The sequence below is a fragment of the Crinia signifera genome, chromosome 11 (assembly GCF_055691185.1).
Source record: "Crinia signifera chromosome 11, ASM5569118v1, whole genome shotgun sequence".
Classification (NCBI taxonomy): Eukaryota; Metazoa; Chordata; class Amphibia; order Anura; family Myobatrachidae; genus Crinia; species Crinia signifera.
In genome coordinates this window covers 83,259,781-83,279,250 of record NC_139227.1, presented here as the reverse complement: position 1 = coordinate 83,279,250, position 19,470 = coordinate 83,259,781, and the positions used below count along the sequence as shown (strand labels likewise).

General features: G+C 50.1%; 2 long non-coding RNA genes across 6 annotated transcripts in view; both read left to right on the top strand.

The window, feature by feature from the left end:
* LOC146046264 (uncharacterized) overlaps positions 1 to 19,470 on the top strand; it is a 169,477-nt gene that overhangs the window by 86,185 nt on the left and 63,822 nt on the right. The gene's annotated exons all lie outside the window — the stretch shown is intronic.
* LOC146046265 (uncharacterized) overlaps positions 1 to 19,470 on the top strand; it is a 50,119-nt gene that overhangs the window by 16,733 nt on the left and 13,916 nt on the right. For all 4 annotated transcript variants that reach the window (XR_014465822.1, XR_014465824.1, XR_014465823.1 and 1 more), the window contains 2 exons: positions 710 to 1,058; positions 4,733 to 4,892. This is a non-coding gene — a long non-coding RNA (uncharacterized LOC146046265). The remainder of the gene's footprint in view (positions 1 to 709; positions 1,059 to 4,732; positions 4,893 to 19,470) is intronic.

The window sequence follows — 19,470 nt, the reverse complement described above, 5'->3', positions numbered from 1 at the left end:
GTCCAGATTGAGGTACCAGAATAATGCTTCCCTTGTTGGTCCAGATTGAGGTACCAGAATAATGCTTCCCTTGTTGGTCCAGATTGAGGTACCAGAATAATGCTTCCCTTGTTGGTCCAGATTGAGGTACCAGAATAATGCTTCCCTTGTTTGCCCAGATTGAGGTACCAGAATAATGCTTCCCTTGTTTGCCCAGATTGAGGTACCAGAATAATGCGTCCCTTGTTGGTCCAGATTGAGGGACTAGAATAATGCTTCCCTTGTTGGTCCAGATTGAGGTACCAGAATAATGCTTCCCTTGTTTGCCCAGGTTGAGGTACCAGAATAATGCTTCCCTTGTTTGCCCAGGTTGAGGTACCAGAATAATGCTTCCCTTGTTGGTCCAGATTGGGGTACCAGAATAATGCTTCCCTTGTTTGCCCAGATTGAGGTACCAGAATAATGCTTCCCTTGTTTGCCCAGATTGAGGTACCAGAATAATGCTTCCCTTGTTTGCCCAGATTGAGGTACCAGAATAATGCTTCCCTTGTTTGCCCAGATTGGGGTACCAGAATAATGCTTCCCTTGTTTACCTAGATTGCGGTACAAGAATAATGCTTCATTGATTGCCTCTGGAGAGACATTGCTGCCATATATGGAGTTATACAGCTGAGCGGTCATTATAGTTATTATATATATATTATAGTTATGTTCGTGTTTCTCTTTTCAGCTCCAGTGCGACGACCGAAAACAGCATAAATGTGTGAACGGCCAAATTCGCCAACATCTTTTCTTCCGGAGTATAGATTGGAAGCAGCTAGAAGATCTCCATGTACCGTCACCTTTTCATACACACATGGGATCAACACCATCCACAGGAGCAGCATCAATAAAGATCTTAAATTCCATCCATTATGAATTTCCACATGATGTCACTTAGCGTTCTGCAGAAGATCCAGCCTGTGGCTAGAACACCTGCTCATTCTCTAGCTGCCCAGCTTACATGAGTCGGCATAACATTACCCATCATCAGTGAGACAGTATTTGGACTCGGAAGCCCTGGAGATACTGTAGAGTCTGTGAGTAACATATAATGCCTATATGTAAATATATGGCCAGAGCCCAGGGAGAGGAGCCAGCTGCTGAGGGGAGTAGGTGAGGAGGAGGCACAGCCTGGTAATATTAAGGGGTATTAGACATGCAGGCCAGAGCCCGGGGAGAGGAGCCTGCTGCTGAGGGGAGTGGGTGAGGAGGAGGCACAGCCTGGTAATATTAGTGGGTAGAGGACACGCAGGCCAGAGCCCGGGGACAGGAGCCTGCTGCTGAGGGGAGTGGGTGAGGAGGAGGCACAGGCTTTTAATATTATTGGGTAGAGGACAAGCAGGCCGGAGCCCAGGGAGAGGAGAGTGCTGCTGAGGGGAGTAGGTGAGGCGGAGGCACAGGCTGGTAACATTAGGGGGTACAGGTGGCTGGCATGAGGGGGGTGTTAGAATCTGGAGGGCTCTTCACCAGGCATAATACATCTGCCCCATTATACACTAATTTTTGTGGTATTATTAGATGTAATTATTACGCTAACAGTAATTGATGGTAGCATCGCAATACTGTGACTACACACACACACATACAGTATATATAGCAGAGATACAAAACAGCACTCAACCTTATTGAAGGTTGGTTAAGTGATATATATACATACATGCTTCTTCCTCCTTGTGGTGTTAAGGTCCATACACACTGGGCGATTATGCCCAGCCTGTATGGACAGCGCATACACACTGGGCGGCTTTCCCCCTGTACGGCGCCATCAGCAGGGGGTGGACGGCTTTGCATAGCGCAGCACTATGGAAAGCCGTCCTCAAAGCCGCTCATCTGGTAATACCAGCAGATGAATGGCTTTCCCGGGGATGATGCGGGAGCGCGCATCACTGCTCATCGCCCGGCCGTACACACTGGGCGGCTTTCATGCTGACAGCCGCTCAAATGAGAAAACTGAGCGGATTTCTTGTGAAAGTCACCCAGTGTGTATGGGCCTTTACATTGGTGTGAATTTGTGGTTCACTGCCTTACATTTCATGCCAATAGAGACACTCCTCCTTCCGAGCTGTCTCTGATGAGTGAGGATTATATAGTACTGTTCACACTAAAGGGGGATACAGACTGGTGACCCGTGCTCCGTGCTGAGTGACGGGCTTAAGCACGATCGCTCAGCACACATCATGCTGCACCCACGATGCTGTGTGCTGAGCAATCGTGCTGAGCGGGGCATTGCCTATTTTAATAGGTAAATAGGTAAAGCATTTAATAGGTAAAGCATCGCCATCTAGAAGTAAAGCCAGCGCAAGTGCTGTCTTACCCTGCGGACAATAGCGATGATGGAGAAAATCGCTTGGCTGAATCACTTAGTGCACACACACAGAGCAATTATTGCCCATGGAAACGATTTTCCCAGGGGTGGACGACTTTCAAGCCATTCACCCTGTCGGTCATCAGCTAGTAATACCAGCAGATGAGTGGTGGCCACCGGCGATGATGCGGGAGCGGCATCACCGCTGCCCCATACACACTGGGCGGCTTTTCAGCTGAAAGCAGCTTAAACGACAATAATGAGCGTCTTTCAGTTGAAAATCGCCCAGTGTGTATGGGCCTTTAATATGCCATGATGGCATACTGGGAGGTCCTATGCAAAGGTTCAGCTACTGTTATCTACAGCATTGGTTCTCAACCTCGGTCCTCATGTACCCCCAACAGTGCATGTTTTCCAGGTCTTCACATAGAATCACAGGGGAAATTATTAGCTACACATGTGATCTTTTAAAATGTGTCAGTGAATAATGAGTGCACCTGCCGGGTGACCTGGAAAACGTGCACTGTTGGGGGTCCTTGAGGACTGAGGTTGAGAACCATTGACCTACAGTATTAAAAATCAAAATGTAGAATAAAAGGGTTATGGAGGGGTGTCAATTCCCATGCAGTCTATCTAAGTTGGTGGTGCCCTCTAGAGTATTGAACATAGTGTTATTAATAAAGGGTTATCCCTCTGGATAAAATGAAAGATGCAACAATTTTTTTTGGGGGGGACATACTGTTACGTGAAATAGGTTATATCAATATTCAAATGTGAATGAAACTTTTATTAGTATACTTTTAAAAGGAAAATTGAGAAAAAAGCATTTTGACAAACAACATATATCATAATAATGCTACAGCCCAGTTTCTGGTAGTAAATGAGGCCTACCACTCTTACTTACACATGGGATAGCTCCGGGCTATAGCCCTGGCCCTGGGGATGACTTCCCCATCATCGCTGTCCCCATTCACCCAGTGTGTATAAGGACCATAAGGCGTCCAGGAAAGTGTGCGTCCTTCGTGGCATCAGAAAGTACTAAAGAAGAGCATGGATTTCTTACAGCATCTCTGATAGTGCTCCCCATGCCAGAGGATGCCGTTCTGCTCTGTGTTTAGTAAATGCCCATTTGGAGGAATTAATAGACAACAAGTAGGTCTGTGGCATTATTCCTGTGTGTGTGTGGGTGGTTAGGAAACATGAATGTCAGTGGAAAATGAGACATTTTGCTACAGTTATAAATGTTGCTCATCTCTAGTAACCTGGATGTGAGATTTGTCCTGTCCCAGTATAGGACAATCCCTGTATCAGTACTATAGACCTCCACCGTACTATTCGGTACCATATACTGGACATAGAGGACAGTCATGTGACCCTCATGGCCAGTGGCGTAGCTACGTTTTGGGCGCCCCCCCGCCGTTAGGGGGGGCGCCCCCCCCCCGTCGCCACCCCGCCGAGCACCCCTACCCCGCCGCCCATGCAAACCCCCCTCAATCCCCCACAGCCTTACCTATCGCGCTGGTCCCTGCGGCTCTGTTCTTCTGCTGAGGACCACCAGAAAATGGCCGCCCCCATACAGCAGACAGTTTCAGAGAACTGTGTGCTATATGAGGGCGGCCATTTTGTGGTGGTCCTCAGCAGAAGAACGGAGCCGCCGGGACCAGCACGATAGGTAAGTGTGCGGGGGATTGAGGGGGGGTTTAACTATAGCACCGCAGCCCCCGGCGCCCCCACATGCACAGCGCCCCCCCCGCGGTGGCTGCGGTGCTATAGTTATGCCCCTGCTCATGGCCTGTGGCTTTAAGTTGGGTACACACTAGAAGATATTTCGAACAACTACGGATGAGAAAGCCCTGTTTGAGTGCTGTCACTTTTTACTTATTTCAGCCCGTCCCTCCCCGGCCGGTGTGAGCTCAAATGATGGCTCCAACAGCCGACAACGCACCGGATGGAGGAACTGTATTATAATCATCTTCTAATAAATCAGTATTTTAGTTGGTTTAGCATCTGTTCTATAAGGAGACCCTGGTTTCTGTATTTCCCCCGGAATGCCCTGTATACTATCTGATCACTCTCCCTCTTGGGGTTGGGCTATTTGGGGTACTTCAGGTGGGTACTTACATAGCTCAATATACATTACACGGTTCCCAGGCGTCAGCTCATTGCACTGACTATTCTTCACCTGTTACATTGGCCGGCGGCTATAATAAGTTTCCAGCTTATTCACAATGTGATTGTACCATTAGGTTGAATTACATATATTGTGTCTGTGCTCCACGCTTTACTTTTATTTGCATGTCATCCAATAGATAGATTTATTAGCATTTAATGAACAACAATTGCGAAAAGATATTTCAGGGCTCAGTCATGTTACACATGATATGAGTGTTTCCCCCCTTTTTATAGACTCCAATCTATGCTGGTCCGCACTCCCGGAATGTACAGGAGACTCAGGAATTTGGAAAAGATGTTCTGACAGAAGTGTACAGAAGTGCCTCCCGTTACATCTGCTGGAATTCCCTCACCCCCTACACCTGGTATCCCGGAGGGCACCATTTAATAGCAGGTAAGTTAATGATCATTTTCCCTCTTGTAACTTACATATAATGTATTTTCCAATCACATTTGCTGGAGTGTAAGTCGAGATTTGTCGGCGTCCGTAGAATGTTTTGTAAACACTACCATTTACATCATGAGCTAAGGAGTTCTGCCTAGAAAATGAATGGGGTCTACAGATCCATATAACCCAATGAGGGAGAGTGGCTGGTGCTTTACTAGTGCTGGAGTAATTGGATAGTTCAGATAAAGAGAAACAGTTGTGGCATCAGTGGCACAGATAGTGGTGAGAAAATATCTGTTTTACTGGACAACACTTCAACTTCATTCCACATAAAATTTCCAATGTAGTTATGGGGGGTTAATGGGCAAATAAATGCAACTTTAAGGGGGATATTTACTAAGATGGGAGTTCTATTTCACATGGTGTTGCTATGGGCAACCAATCTGAATCTACTTCTTTATTTAGCACCTTCTAAAAGATAATAGATAGTAACTGATTGGTTGCCCATAGCAACATCACATGTGAAATAGAACTTCCATCTTAGTAAATTTCCCCCTAAGTATCCTTACATACCAATGTGCCTATAAGGGAACTTTCCAATTTGCCCTTTATTCCTTCTCTCACTCTCCCATTTCCTCCGCTCTGTCCCTCCCCCCCGCCCCCCATTTCCTCTCTGTCTCACACTGACATTTCTCCCTATTCTCCCTTTATCTCACATGGACTACTATTTTCCACTAACCCCTGTATCTCCCATTTCCCTTCCTCTCTCTGTCTCTCTCTGTCTCTCATTGCTCCTTTTCCCCCTATTCCAACAATCTTTTATTCTTCCCCTATCCTCTTTTTCGCACTGTTGCATTTCACAATATCTCTCTCATTGTCACTCACACACTTTATCATCCCCTCTCGTCTCTCTCTCTCTCTCCCCTTTCATTTCTCTCGCACACTTGCTCACCGATTCTCATTTGCCCCTATTCTCACTCTCCCCCTCCCCCGCCATTTCCTTTACCCCGTCTATGTCTCACACTCCCATTTGCCCCTATACTCCCTCTCTCTTACATGGTCTACTATTTCTCACTATCCTCTATCTCCCATTTCCCTTACCCCCTCTCACGCGCGCTCTCTCTCTCATTTCTGCCATCCTATATTTTATTTTCTCACATTTCCACTATTCTCTTTCACACTCTCGCATCTCAAAATGGCCCTTATTCTGATCGGTGCGGATATTCCCGCATTCTTACGGAGCGGTCCGCACGCTACGGTGTTTTGCCGCATGCGGCCATCGTCCGTAGAAACGCCCACGTGTCCTCCGCATTCGGACGGACTCACTCTTTAAGAACAGGGCGTGTTTACGGACGACATACAAACCATGCGTGTGCGGGAGAAACACTCCGATTCTGCACGGTATTACAGAGTATTACAGAGTATGCTCGGAAATACCGCATCCGACCGGGAGCCAAGCGGTGCTACCGCCCGTAAGCGGAGTATTTACGCCAAACAACCCACTATTAAGTATCTTCTGCAAGACATCACATGACCCACTTATTCAATTACCTATCCTCATAAAAAACTGCTTTTTTGGAATTGGAATCAATTAGATGCCAATATATCCTTACAAGCATGCCTAACACATGCATTGCACACATTAACCCTTACAGCAATTGAAGTGCAATGGTTTCAATTAAAGCACTGACAAGCGGCCTATTAGTGAGTAATGAGTACAGGAGTAGATTTTATTGGGTTCAGGTGTTAATGCTTGTAGTCATTAGGCGTACGTTCGCCTACCGCATGAACGAGTGGTGTCCGCAAAGCAATAGTACACTTGTGGACACCGCACATTTCTTCCCCTTTTGATCGCGTGCATTCGGAGTGGTATCCGAATGTACGCCCCCCAACATAAGTGTACTCCCCCGTGTCCGCCCATGTTTCCGCCCCGTTTTGCCCACTTTTAAACTACGCCCATGTGACATTCCGCATGACGCCCATAATACGCCCATATTTCCCGACTGATTGCGGGGAACAGTTTTGTACGGGATTTGGCCGAACTGGTACGGAGTCAAGGCGTGGCACATGCGCGTTGCGTTCTCCACGCATGCGCAGACGCCGAAAAGACGCGATCCGTAAGAATGCGGTAAAGTCCGCGTCAATCAGAATAAGGGCCAATATCTTTCTCATTGTCACACTCACACACACTCTCAACCCCCTCTCTTCTTTCTATTTCCTTCTCTCTCTCTCTCTCTCTCTCTCTCTCTCTCCCCCCTTCCATTTCTCTCATACTTGCTCATTCCCTCGCATTTCCCCCTATTCCATATCTCCCTCTATCCTAGGGGTGGCCAAACCTGTCCTCAAGATCTACCAATTGTGCATGTTTTCCAGGCAACCTGTGGATCTATATTAGGAATGAATGCAGCATGTTTTAAAATGTGACAGTTAATAATGACTACAGCTGTGCACCAGCTAGGTAACCTGGAAAATGTGGACCGTTGGTAGATCTCGAGGACCGGGTTGGCCACCCCTGCGGAGTCTATCCCCTCCTCAATCTTACTATTTTCATTCTCTCTCTACCATCTTTTCCACCTCTCTCACTCTCCCGTTTCTCTCTATTCCTTCTGTCTCACACTCACTCTCATTTCCCTTTATTCTCTTCTTCTCTCCTTCCTCTACTATTCTTTGTCTCTGATTCTCTCCCATCTCCCCCTTCTTTCTGTCTCTCGCTCTATCTGTCTCGCTTGTGTTGATGCGGATACTTTCCCAAGTCTTCTATGGACTCTAGCCATCTGCAGACAAGTGCAAGTACTGGTAGATTATAGAGGTACTTGCAGGGTTTCTTACACCAAAGCCCAGCTGAGCTGTGCTAATACCGTATATGTGGTTGAGCCATTCATCCGTAACCAATAACTGATCTGCGATAACATTTTAGAAGCATCACCTTAATTCTTAATGAATAAAAACAGATGTAAATCGGAACATCATTATTTATTGCTATGTACTGTAATTACAGTGGTCTTCAGTATTACAGTACTGTATGTTCCACGGTTACATCTTAGCTGTAGCTGTACAGCCATATGCTCTCTTGTCTGTAAGCCCCATACACACTAGACAACGGGCTCCACTGATATTGCGCGTACACACTGAATGATATCGACAGTGACGTCACCCTCCCACAGCTAATAGCATGCCTTTATTCTGCGGGAGACGTCAGGGGCCATAGGGATGACAGTGGGTAGAGAGTGGATGAGGAACCATTCTAGCACCAGAAAGGTTAAACTAAACATATAGGATGAGTTTATACCTATACATAATCACAGTCACTAGGAATTTCCCCTGTGCGGCTTTGGCAAGAACAACACAAGCACTACTGGATATAAGTGACAAATAATGTTTATTGACACACAGAATATGGGCCCTTATTCTAATCTGTGCGGTACGGCCCGCGTGCGGCCGTACCGCCGATGTTTTCACTCTGCACATGCGCAGAGGTCACTCTGCGCATGTGCAGGCGAAATCGCCGCACACAAAAATTATACGCCGCAAAGGGGGCGTATAGGGGCGTGAGGGGCTTGATAGCCTCATTTACCTATGTATACGCCCAGCGTTTCATGGGCGTTCCCATGCAAACGCGGGGCGTATGCATGGTAATGAGGCTATGACGCCAGTGATGGGGGCGGAAAGCTGACATCGCCGGATGTCAGCTCTCCGCCCAAATACAAGCTTTCACACGGACGATTGTCCGTGTGGTCTAAGCTTGCGTGAGCGGGTGGAGCGTGCGGCCCTGCCTTCGATGGTCGTCGACCATCGAATGCAGGGGGCAGCTCCCACCATGGTGGAGGCGTACGCCCCACCATTTTCATGCGGATCGCCAGCCGTCCGCGTACGGACGGCCGTGGCGATCCGTCTTGTAGGCGGGAATTGGTTTGTGCGGCCGGAGCAACGTATGCGGCTCCGGCCGCACACATCAGAATAAGGGCCATAGTGCAAAGAGGCGATGATGCAGGGTTCCAGATATCACTTGATAAATGCAAGTAACCAGGAGACTGGAACTGGATAGTGGACCGACATTTTGAAGCAACTTGTGACTGATCAGCTTTATCACCAAGTCTGGAGGTTAGAATTATCCTCATTTGAAGGAAAGGGTAGAAATATTGGACCTTGGAACGCTCCCTGGCTCTCTGGACTGGGGAATGTCCCCAGACGCTCTGGGACCGCTCCCTATAAACAGGAGATTGGGCTTGCACCCTCACACTGTAAACTGGCGACCTATTTAATAATATCACAAAAAGAAAATTGAACAAAGACAAATATCATAGTTGAATATAGTCTGGATTAAAATATCTCTTGGTAAATTGGTGGTGTACCTGTATATTTAAATTAATATAAAATATAACATAAGTTCTGGCCCCTAACTTCCCCTTACTGGCCAGCCAATCACCCACTTTTGATGTTATATTCTATATACATTTTCAGAAGAGAGCTCTTTAATGTAATCTTTCTTTACATAGGTCCTGATTCAGCTTAGATCACATTTTATACACTGTCCCCATCAGCTTATTATGTGTGATCCTTAAGCAATGCAAATGCAAGAGGAGGTGCATACCACCTGAGTAAAGGAGCATACACACGTAGAGATCTGTGCTAAGCAATTTTGCTGGTGTCAAGATCTCCCATGCAAAGCACATACACACGCAGAGATTTGTGCTAAACAATTTTGCTAAGCAATTTTTCTTCGCAATTTTGTTTAAGCAAAAAAAGGCCGGGTAGTTGTTCAGAATGAGAGATTGCGATCAGTATCTCTCATTCTGTACACACAGAGAGATTTGCAGTCATTTGCTAAGCAATCTAACTAGATTGGGACTGCATGCACTAACTTAGTTAGCAAGAGATATTTAATCTCTCAGCATACACACGGAGAGATCTGTGCTTACTTTCTAAGAAATCTAGTCAGATTGCTTAGAAAATAGCACAAATTTGCTCCGTGTGTGCACCCCTTAAGTCTCATCTTACTCAGCCCTGCAATCGCAGGTGGGCTTGTGAGGCGAAGGAAACTTCACCTTGCAGCTTAAATGTAAATGTATGTAAAATATAACATCAGTTCTGGCCTCCAACCTCCCCAGATAAGCCAGCCAATCACTCACCTATGATGTTATATTTTATATACATTTTCAGAAGATAACTCTTCAATGTAAACTTACTTTACATAGGGCTTTGTTCAGCTTGGATCGCATATGATACGCTGCTCACAGAAATGCAAATGCAGGAGATGGTGCATACCACCCCCTGGCTACATTTGCAATCCAATTAAACTGCGACACGATAGGAATATAGAGTAACGCGGTGTCCTCAAGCAACTACAGCCTGAGTTAAAACCCCCATACACTAGTCCAACTTGTTCTTACCAGTTTGACCTTGAGAGCTCCCCAGCAGCTCCCCGGGAGGCTCGCTTACGATTTGGCACTTGATGGGCATGCGATATATTGCATGTAATATCCCCCGTGGGGTGGGTAGCGGGGTCTGTGCAGGGGGCGGGCAGTGAGGTCTGTGTGGCGCAGGGCAGGCAGCGGGGTCCGTGCAATGGCTGGGAACTAGTGCTATTTGTCGGGTGGGAAGCGGCTGCTGAATGTGAAAAAAAATTTTTTAAAGACTGGCCGGCTGTTTATTGGTTGAGAGAATTCTCTCAGCCAATTAGCGTTCAGCTAGTCTTTTCAAAATATTTCTTCACATTTAGCAGCCGCTCCCCCCCCCCCCCCCCCCCCCGCCAGGCAAATAGCGCTAATAGTTCCCAGCTGTTGCGCCGACCCCACTGCCCGCCACACGGAACCCACTGCTGCACATAAGCACCCGCGATGTGACTGGTTGGTCCGATACAATACATTTAATGTGCAGCCCGTCCGATCTCCCTACCCCGACCACGCATCGGGTTGGAGGGGATGTCAAACACATCTGACAAGTGTATGGGCACCATAATTCTCACTCTTACTCAGACTTGCAGTCATAGGTTGTCTTGCGAGGCCAAGGAAACTTTGCCATGCCGTATAAATGTATATAAAATGTAACATCAGTTCTGGCCTCCAACCTCCCCAGATAAGCCAGCCAATCACTCGCCTTGTTTTCAGAAGATGCCTGATTCAGTGTGGATCGCATATGATAAGATGCTCGCAGGAGCTTATCATGTGTGATCCTTAACCCCTTCACTGGTAATCCCGAGAATTTTACAGACTATGCCTTAATGCCCAGACTGGCAAGCCCAGAAAATTCTCGGGTTTCCTCGGCTCTCTCGCCTCTGCCTCACCCCGCACCCCTTCTCCCAGCTGTTCTATTACAGCTTGTGGCGCCGGCTTATGACAAGCAGCGTAAATGTATATTTATATAAAATATAACATCAGTTCTGGCCTCCATCCTCCCCAAGTTGCCAGCCAATCACTCGCCTTTGATGTTATATTTTATATAAATTCAGCTTGGGTCACATATGATAAGCTGCTCACAGCAGCTTATCATGTTGGATCCTCAAGCAATGCAAATGCAGGAGGAGGTGCTTACCACCCCCTGCTGGCATTTGTGATCATATCAAACTGCGATGCAATGGCAGTTTAGGGGTAATTGCGACCATCGGTCGTGGCGTCCCTCTACGACTACAGCCTAAGTAAGTCTCCTCTTACTCAGTCTTGAAGTCGCAGGCTGTCTTGCGAGGCGAAGGAAACTTCACCTTGCAGCGTAAATTTATATTTATATAAAATATAACATCAGTTCTGGCCTCCATCCGCCCCAAGTTGCCAGCCAATTCCTCGCCTTTGATGTTATATTTTATATAAATTCAGCTTGGGTCACATATGATAAGCTGCTCACAGCAGCTTATCACGTGGGATCCTCAAGCAATGCAAATGCAGGAGGAGGTGCATTCCACCCCCTGCCGGTATTTGTGATCATATCATACTGTGGTTGCAGATTAGAGGAACATTGCGACCATTGGTCCCAGTGTCCCTTTACGACTACAGCCTAAGCAAAACTGGCCAGACACTTGTGCGATTCTCCGAGGGGAGAAGTCGCACACGATCAATAGCCGAGTCCACCTGCATTTTCTGTTGACACTCCCTGTAAATGGCTGGGTGCCTCACCCAAACTCCGGCCGCCTGTCAATCTCCCTGTGTGCGGAAAGTGATGAGAAGCTGTCACTGGCTTTCATAGCAGAGAGATTTTGGCTTAGATCACATATGATAGGCTGCTCGCTGCAGCTTATCATGTGCGATCCTTGTCACCCTCTGTCTATTTCATTGTATCGAACTGTAATGTAATTGCAGTTTAGCGGAACATCGGGACCATCGGACGCAGTGTCCCTCCGCAACTACAACATGATAAGTGTCATCTTACTCAGGCTTGCAGTTGTGTGTCAGCTTGCGAGACTAAGAAAACTGTGCCTTGCAGCGTAAATGTGTTGTCACAAGGCAAGGCCGCCCGCATGTCTAGTCCCTACCCATGATGCAATTGCAAAGTACTTGCAATCGCTTCTCAGAAATGTGATTTGCATTGCAAAAATGTGATAACATTTCCAGGGTAGTCCCCTTTCTGCGCAGCCTCCTATTTAACCATCCAGGCAGTGGTATCCTCCAGCCATGGGTATCTCCTCCTCCTGTTTAACCACCAACCAGTGGCATCCTCCTGCCACATAGGTATCCATTCCTCCTGTTTAACCATCTGGCCAGTGGAATCCTCCTGCCATGGGTTTCCCGTCCTCCTGTTTAACCATCTGGCCAGTGTTATCCTCCTGCCATAGGTATCCAGTCCTTTTTTAACCCTCCGGCGAGTGGTATCCTCCTGCCATAGGTATCCAGTCCTCCTGTTTAACCATCTGACCAGTGTTATCCTTCTGCCATAGGTATCCAGTCCTCCTGTTTAACCATCTGACCAGTGTTATCCTCCTGCCATAGGTATCCAGAGGGAGATTCTCTAAGCGAAAAATGCGGTAAAAAAAACGTTACCGTGGCGGGGGGCTTCGCCAGAAAAATCTGGCGATGCCCCATAGAAGCCAATGGGCTTCTACCGCATCCCACCGAAGCCCCGCAACGACGCCCCGCATGGACCCCCACCTCCCTGCATTGCCCCTCATCTGTGTCCGGGCAGCACAGAGCTGTGCTGGCCGGACCTGTGACCTCCTCCCTGCACTGATCCTCTTCTGGGTGCAGGGAGGAGGAGAGCCCGGCGCAGCAGCAGCAGCGCCGGGTGTGTGAGGGAGGGGGGAGCCGCCGGGACCTGCAGGGACCCGGCAACTCTCACCGCAAAGGACAGCTCTTAACGCAAGAGCTGTCCTTTGGTATAATTATCGCATAAACATATGCAATAATTATAAATGCGAAGAGAGGTGAAGGGGGGCGGAGATTCTTAAAGAATCTCCCCCATTGTCCTCCTGTTTAACCATTCAGCCAGTGAATTCATTCAGCCTGCTCACAGCAGCTTATTATGTGGGATCCTCAAGCAATGCAAATGCAGGAGGAGGTGCATTCCACCCCCTGCCTCCATTTGTGATCATAACAAACTGCAATTGCAGTTTAGAAAAACATCACGACCATCGGTGGCTGTGACGCTGCGACTGCAGCCTGAGTAAGTCTCATCTCTTTCAGGCTTGCAGTTGTAGGTCGGCTTGCGAGACCAAGCAAACTTTGCCATGCAGCTTAAATGTATATAAGATATAACATCAGTTCTGGCCTCCGTCCTCCCCAGATAAGCCAGCCAAACCCTCGCCATTGATGTTATATTTAATATACATTTTTAGAAGATGCCTGATTCAGTTTGGATTGCACATGATAAGCTGCTCACAGCAGCTTATCATGTGGGATCCTCAAGCAATGCAAATGCAGGAGGAGGTGCATTCCACCCCCTGCCTCCATTTGCAATTGCTGGCTGCTCTACACCGCAAGCACCTCTGCAATCAGCAGAGGTGTTTGTTGTTCTGCGATGTGATCACATGTGCAGAAACCAAACATTGCGCATAATATGGGTTGGATCGTACTTGGAGTTGGAGTGTGAGGGCAGAGACGCTGAGGGGGGAGTTAGAGAGAGGGAGAGGGCAGAGACACTGATGGTGGAGTTAGAGAGAGGGTGAGGGCAGAGCCGCCGATGGGGGGGGGGGGGGTTTAGATATATGAGGGCAGAGAAGCTGAGGGGGGAGTTAGAGAGAGGGTGAGGGCAGAGACGCTGAGGGGAGAGTTAGAGAGAGGGGGGAGTGTTAGAGAGTTAATGAGGGCAGAGAGGCTGAGGGGGGAGTTAGAGAGAGAGGGTGAGGGCAGAGAGGCTGAGGGGAGAGTTAGAGAGAGGGTGAGGGCAGAGCCGCTGAGGGGGGAGTTAGAGAGTTAGTCAGGACAGAGGCTAAGGGGGGAGTTGGAGAGAGAGGGTGAGGGCAGAGACGCTGAGGGGGGAGTTAGAGAGAGGGTGAGGGCAGAGAGGCTGAGAGGGGAGTTAGAGAGAGGGTGAGGGCAGAGACGCTGAGGGGGGAGTTAGAGAGAGGGTGAGGGCAGAGACGCTGTGGGGGGAGTTAGAGAGTGGGCAAGGGCAGAGAGGGTGAGGGCAGAGACGCTGAGGGGGGAGTTAGAGAGAGGGTGAGGGCAGAGACGCTGAGGGGGGAGTTAGAGAGAGGGTGAGGGCAGAGAGGCTGAGAGGGGAGTTAGAGAGAGGGTGAGGGCAGAGACGCTGAGGGGGGAGTTAGAGAGAGGGTGAGGGCAGAGACGCTGTGGGGGGAGTTAGAGAGTGGGCAAGGGCAGAGAGGGTGAGGGCAGAGACGCTGAGGGGAGAGTTAGAGAGTGGGCGAGGGCAGAGAGGGTGAGGACAGAGACGCTGGGGGGGAGTTAGAGAGAACAGCAGTGTGGGCATGGACGATGGGGGGTGGTGCGAGTGATGGTAAGGCAAGAGAGAGTGGGGGTGCGCTGTTAGGCTATTGACCCGGGGGTGGTATGTGTATAACGCTTAATCCTCAATCCTTAAGCAGTGCAAACGCAGGAGGAGGTGCATTCCACCCCCGGCCTCCATTTGTGATCATAACAAACTGCGATTGCAGTTTAGAAAAACATCAGGACCATCGGTGGCTGTGACGCTGCGACTGCAGCCTGAGTAAGTCTCATCTCTCTCAGGCTTGCAGTTGTAGGTCGGCTTGCGAGACAAAGGAAACTTTGCGTTGCAGCTTAAATGTATATAAGATACAGTATAACATCAGCATACCTCCCAACATGACCCTCTCCAGGAGGGACACATTGCTCTGCTTCTGCCCTTCTGTCTTAATTTATGATTGACATCACCTGTGTTGAAATACCTTTTATTATAAATTATCCTGTTCCTGTTTGGATTGCACATGATAAGCTGCTCACAGCAGCTTATCATGTGGGATCCTCAAGCAATGCAAATGCAGGAGGAGGTGCATTCCACCCCGTGCTTCCATTTGTGATCGCTGGCTGCTCTACATCGCAAGCAGCTCTGCAATCAGCAGAGGTGTTCGTTGTTCTGCGATGTGATCACATGTGCAGAAACCAAACATTGCGCATAATATGGGTTGGATCGTACTTGGAGTTGGAGTGTGAGGGCAGAGACGCTGAGGGGGGAGTTAGAGAGTGGGGGAGAGATTCTCTATCACAGAAATGCGGTAAAAAACCCATTATCGGGGTTTTTACCGCATTTCTGTATTCTCTAACCCCCCTTCGCAGTGTCAGCGCTGCGGAGGGAATCGCCAGAAAAAGCTGTCGATCCCCTGCAGAAGCCTATGGGCTTCTTACCGCAGCGCTGTGTGAGGGATCCGTCACGGATCCCTCCCAGCATGCCCCGCGGCCGGAGCGTCGGTCTGCGCATGCGCAGACGGACTCCCGGGTCATAGACCCGGAAGTCCAGCAACGGCGCCGCATCGCAAGGGACAGCTCTTACCGCAAGAGCTGTCCCTTGCATTAATTACCGCATATTTTAGAGAATATGCGGTCATTAGAAATGCGAATGCCGGCGATACTGGGCTGCGGATTTTAGAGAATCCCGCCCAGAGAGAGGGAGAGGTCAGAAACGCTGATTTGGGAGTTAGAGAGAGGGTGAGGGCAGAGACGCTGAAGGGGGAGTTAGAGAGTGGGTATGGGCAGAGAGGCTGAGGGGGAGTTAGAGTGAAGGTGAGGGCAGAGATGCTGAGGGGGGAGTTAGAGAGAGGGTGAGGGCATTAACGCTGAGGGGGGAGATAGAGGGTGAGGGCAGAGACTCTGAGGGGGGGAGTTATAGAGAGGGTGGGGGCAGAGACACTGAGGGGGGGGGAGTTAGATAGAGGGTGAGGGCAGAGACGCTGAGGGGGGGAGTGAGAGAGTGGGTGAGGGCAGAGACACTGAGGGGGGAGTTAGAGAGTGGGTGATGGCAGAGAGGCTGAGGGGGGGGGGGGGGGTTAGAGAGAGGGTGAGGGCAGAGACGCTGAGGGGGGAGTTAGAGAGTTAGTGAGGGCAGAGAGGCTGAGGGGGGAGTTAGAGAGAGAGGGTGAGGGCAGAGACACTAAGGGGGGTGTTAGAGAGAGGGGGGAGTTAGAGAGTGGGTGAGGGCAGAGAGGCTGAGGGTGGAGTTAGAGAGAGAGGGTGAGGGCAGAGACGCTGAGGGGGGAGTTAGAGAGAGGGTGAGGGGGGAGTTAGAGAGAGAGGGTGAGGGCAGAGATGCTGAGGGGGGAGTTAGAGAGTTAGAGCTGAGGGGGGAGTTAGAGAGAGGGTGAGGGCATTAACACTGAGGGGGGAGATAGAGGGTGAGGGCAAAGACTCTGAGGGGGGGAGTTATAGAGAGGGTGAGGGCAGAGACACTGAGGGGGGGGAGTTAGAGAGAGGGTGAGGGCAGAGACGCTGAGGGGGGAGTTAGAGAGTGGGTGAGGGCAGAGACACTGAGGGGGGAGTTAGAGAGTGGGTGATGCCAGAGAGGCTGAGGGGGGGGTTAGAGAAAGGGTGAGGGCAGAGACGCTGAGGGGGGAGTTAGAGAGTTAGTGAGGGCAGAGAGGCTGAGGGGGGAGTTAGAGAGAGGGTGAGGGCAGAGAGGCTGAGGGTGGAGTTAGAGAGAGAGGGTGAGGGCAGAGACGCTGAGGGGGGAGTTAGAGAGAGGGTGAGGGGGGAGTTAGAGAGAGAGGGTGAGGGCAGAGATGCTGAGGGGGGAGTTAGAGAGTTAGAGCTGAGGGGGGAGTTAGAGAGAGGGTGAGGGCATTAACACTGAGGGGGGAGATAGAGGGTGAGGGCAAAGACTCTGAGGGGGGGAGTTATAGAGAGGGTGAGGGCAGAGACACTGAGGGGGGGGAGTTAGAGAGAGGGTGAGGGCAGAGACGCTGAGGGGGGAGTTAGAGAGTGGGTGAGGGCAGAGACACTGAGGGGGGAGTTAGAGAGAGGGTGATGCCAGAGAGGCTGAGGGGGGGGTTAGAGAAAGGGTGAGGGCAGAGAGGCTGAGGGGGGAGTTAGAGAGTTAGTGAGGGCAGAGAGGCTGAGGGGGGAGTTAGAGAGAGGGTGAGGGCAGAGACGCTGAGGGGGGAGTTAGAGAGAGGGTGAGGGCAGAGACGCTGAGGGGGGAGTTAGAGAGTTAGTGAGGGCAGAGAGGCTGAGGGGGGAGTTAGAGAGAGAGGGTGAGGGCAGAGACAATGAGGGGGGAGTTAGAGAGAGGGGGGAGTTAGAGAGTGGGTGAGGGCAGAGAGACTGAGGGAGGAGTTAGAGAGAGAGGGTGAGGGTAGAGACGCTGAGGGGGGAGTTAGAGAGAGAGGGTGAGGGCAGAGAAGCTGAGGGGGGAGTTAGAGAGTTAGTGAGGGCAGAGAGGCTGAGGGGGGAGTTAGAGAGAGGGTGAGGGCAGAGAGGCTGAGGGGGGAGTTAGAGAGAGAGGGTGAGGGCAGAGACGCTGAGGGGGGGAGTTAGAGAGAGGGTGAGGGGGGAGTTAGAGAGACAGGGTGAGGGCAGAGAAGCTGAGGGGGGAGTTAGAGAGAGGGTGAGGGCAGAGAGGCTGAGGGGGGAGTTAGAGAGAGGGTGAGGGCAGAGACGCTGAGGGGGGAGTTAGAGAGTTAGTGAGGGCTGAGGGGTGAGTTAGAGAGAGGGTGAGGGCAGAGACTCTGAGGGGGGAGTTAGAGAGAGGGTGAGGGCAGACGCTGTGGGGGGAGTTAGAGAGTGGGAAAGGGCAGAGAGGGTGTGGGCAGAGATGCTGAGGGGGGAGTTAGAGAGTTAGTGAGGGCAGAGAGGCTGAGGGAGGAGTTAGAGAGAGGGTGAGGGCAGAGAGGCTGAGGGGGGAGTTAGAGAGAGGGTGAGGGCAGAGACGCTGAGGGGGGAGTTAGAGAATTAGTGAGGGCTGAGGGAGGGAGTTAGAGAGAGGGTGAGGGCAGAGACGCTGAGGGGGGAGTTAGAGAGAGGGTGAGGGCAGAGACGCTGTGGGGGGAGTTAGAGAGTGGGCAAGGGCAGAGAGGGTGAGGGCAGAGACGCTGAGGGGGGAGTTAGAGAGTGGGCGAGGGCAGAGAGGGTGAGGACAGAGACGCTGAGGGGGGAGTTAGAAAGAGCAGCAGTGTGGGCATGGACGATGGGGGGTGGTGCGAGTGATGGTAAGGCAGGAGAGAGTGGGGGTGCGCTGTTAGGCTATTGACCCGGGGGTGGCATGTGTATAACGCTTAATCCTCAATCCTTAAGCAGTGCAAACGCAGGAGGAGGTGCATTCCACCCCCTGCCTCCATTTGTGATCATAACAAACTGCAATTGCAGTTTAGAAAAACATCACGACCATCGGTGGCTGTGACGCTGCGACTGCAGCCTGAGTAAGTCTCATCTCTCTCAGGCTTGCAGTTGTAGGTCGTCTTGCGAGACCAAAGAAACTTTGCATTGCAGCTTAAATGTATATAAGATATAACATCAGCATACCTCCCAACATGACCCTCTCCAGGAGGGACACATTGCTCTGCTTCTGCCCTTCTGTCTTAATTTATGATTGACATCACCTGTGTTGAAACACCTTTCTTATTAATTATCCTGTTCAAGACAGATCAAGGTAATCATGCATTCAGAAGAAAATCCAGAAGCAGAGCATTTTGTCCCTCCTGGAGAGGGTCATGTTGGGAGGTATGCATCAGTTCTGGCCTCCGTCCTCCCCAGATAAGCCAGCCAAACCCTCGCCATTGATGTTATATTTTATATACATTTTTAGAAGATGCCTGATTCGGTTTGGATTGCACATGACAAGCTGCTCACAGCAGCTTATCATGTGGGATCCTCAAGCAATGCAAATGCAGGAGGAGGTGCATTCCACCCCCTGCCTCCATTTGCGATCGCTGGCTGCTCTACACCGCAAGCACCTCTGCAATCAGCAGAGGTGTTTGTTGTTCTGCGATGTGATCACATGTGCAGAAACCAAACATTGCGCATAATATGGATTGGATTGGAGTTGGAGTGTGAGGGCAGAGACGCTGAGGGGGGAGTTAGAGAGAGGGAGAGGGCAGAGACGCTGAGGGTGGAGTTAGAGAGAGGGTGAGGGCAGAGACGCTGAGGGGGGAGTTAGAGAGAGGGTGAGGGCAGAGACGCTGAAGGGGGAGTTAGAGAGTGGGTGATGGCAGAGAGGCTGAGGGGGGAGTTAGAGAGAGGGTGAGGGCATTAACGCT